Source organism: Microtus pennsylvanicus, chromosome 7 (genome assembly GCF_037038515.1).
Source record: "Microtus pennsylvanicus isolate mMicPen1 chromosome 7, mMicPen1.hap1, whole genome shotgun sequence".
Lineage (NCBI taxonomy): Eukaryota > Metazoa > Chordata > Mammalia > Rodentia > Cricetidae > Microtus > Microtus pennsylvanicus.
This window is the reverse complement of record NC_134585.1, coordinates 32392650-32394944: the sequence shown is the minus strand read 5'-3', so window position 1 is coordinate 32394944 and position 2295 is coordinate 32392650.

Below are 2295 nucleotides of genomic sequence, written 5' to 3'. Positions count from 1 at the left end.
GGGACTAAGGTTGGTTTGGTGGCACACACCTTTAATCCCAGCACTCAGAGGCAGATGCGGACAGATCTCTGAGAGTTTGAGGCCAGCATGGTCTACAAAGTGAGACCATGCCTTCAAAATAGATAGATAGATAGATAGATAGATAGATAGATAGATAGATAGATAGATGATAGATAGATAGATAGATAGATAGATAGATAGATAGATAGATAATTTAAAGAGGGGTAGGACTAGATGCCAAGGATGAAAGGAAGAAGCCAGGAACACATCAAAGAATGGTGCCTATTCCGGAATTTTGTAGGTAGAGCAGATCTGTGGAAGATTAAGGAATGACCTTTAAAGACTGGAGCTTTGCTGCGTGTTTTGGTCTCTAGGCTTGCCCTCTGTTTTGAAGCTTCCTGCAGTATACTCTTGTGAGTGCCGCATGATCTTGACTACCTGGTCCTGGCTTCACTCATCAAGAATAAGATAATGATCTGAGCCATAGAGACAGCACAGTGACAGTTGAGGAATAGACATATGGGTCTTATATCTACTGGTGGTGGTGAACAGAGATTAGCAACCTGTGGCCCCCAGGCTCCTACCCGTTTGGAAATAAAATTTCACTGTACTTCTGCCAGGGCTGTTTACATTGCCTGTGTCTGTTGTCTGCTTTGATGCCACAACAGTGCAGCTAAGACCAGTTACAGCAGATGAACAACTGCCCTCCAGCCCCCCAAAACTTCATGGCCTTGAAGTCCAACCATGTTCCCATCCTCATGCTCCTTTGAGACAAATCAATTGCCTTCTACTAAATTTCTATTAGGGCAATGTTATTTGAAATTAAAGGACACATTTATTTACATTTTTGCTTGTTTGTTTGTTTGTTTTTTGTTTTTCAACACAGGGTTTCTCATTAGCTATGGAGCCAGTCCTGGGGCTCGCTCTGTAGACCAGGTGACCTCGATCGAACTCACAGAGATCCTCCTGCCTCTGCCTCCCTAGTACTGGGATTAAAGGCATGTGCCACCACCACCTGGCTATTTACTCTTATTTATTATGTTTATTACTTACCCATTATTAAAGTATACTTCATTTACTCATTCAGAAATTTCATGGATGGCTTACTTTGAATCAGGAGTGATGCCAGAGATGGGTGATAGAGCAGGGAACAAGACAGTCGTGGTCCATGGTTGTTTAAGCTAACGTGCCAATATAATGAATTAGGTTTGCAGCTTTGTGAGAGACATCTAAGTAAGGACATTACTATGGCAGTCACAGCTCAGAAATGAGGTTTAGACTAGAAACTATATATTTGAAAGTTATTGCTATGTAAAGGGATTTAAAGCCAGGGAAATAGAATGCATTGCCTAGGGATGTCTAGTGAGAAGTAAAGTGTGTTGTGACCAGCCCCTGCAGAACTCCAGCATTTCAGGATTTGCTAAAGGATTTAGTGAAGGATATTGAATAAGGGAGAACACGAAGGAGAAACCCCAGAGAGTAGAAAATCAAGCAAGTCAACCTAAGAGACTGAAGGAGTAAAATGTGTATTTGTCAAGTGCTGATGAGCAGGAAGGCATTGAAAAGAGATCATTGTATTCAGCGAGGGGGAGGTCACTCTTGATCAGGCAAGAACAAGTCTGAAACAGGAACATCTGGACTTGTTTTGTTAGAAGAAACAGAGAGCTTGTCTTACTCGACTTCAATACTAAGGAAGATTTCTTGGGGTGGCAAGTTGTCTTTGGACCCTTCTGTGTATGCTGTGTCGTGTGCCTGTACTAACACATACAGACACACACCAAATAAATAATTCAAAAGATTTCTTAACTCAGCCAACAGGAAGTCAGAGGTAGGATGAGCTTCAGGGACAATTTGGCTCCGTCATTCAACAATGTCATCAGGGGCCTGGAATCTTGTCTCTCCACTGCTTTCTTGAATGTCAGCTTCATGCCAAGGTGCTCCCTTCCCCAACTCACCACCCGGGACAGCTATCTATGAGTGACTTCTGGGTTCACACTTCCTCATTTCAATCTAACAGAGAAAGAAATGATCATTTTAGAAATTCTCAGAAAAAAAAATGAATATGTGTATTTCCCACAGGGAGTCAGCAAACCCTTTCTCATGGCAAATTGGCTCCAATTGAATCAGATATCCTTCTCTTATTGGCTACAAACAACCAATATAACTAGGAAATGTGATATTGTGATTAGATGAGACCGGGGTGTACAGCCTAGACAAGAAAAGAGTCTAAAATGAAATCAGATACCCCCCAAAATACCTGCGCTGTATGTCAGGTGCTTTTGGACAAGCCAAAGA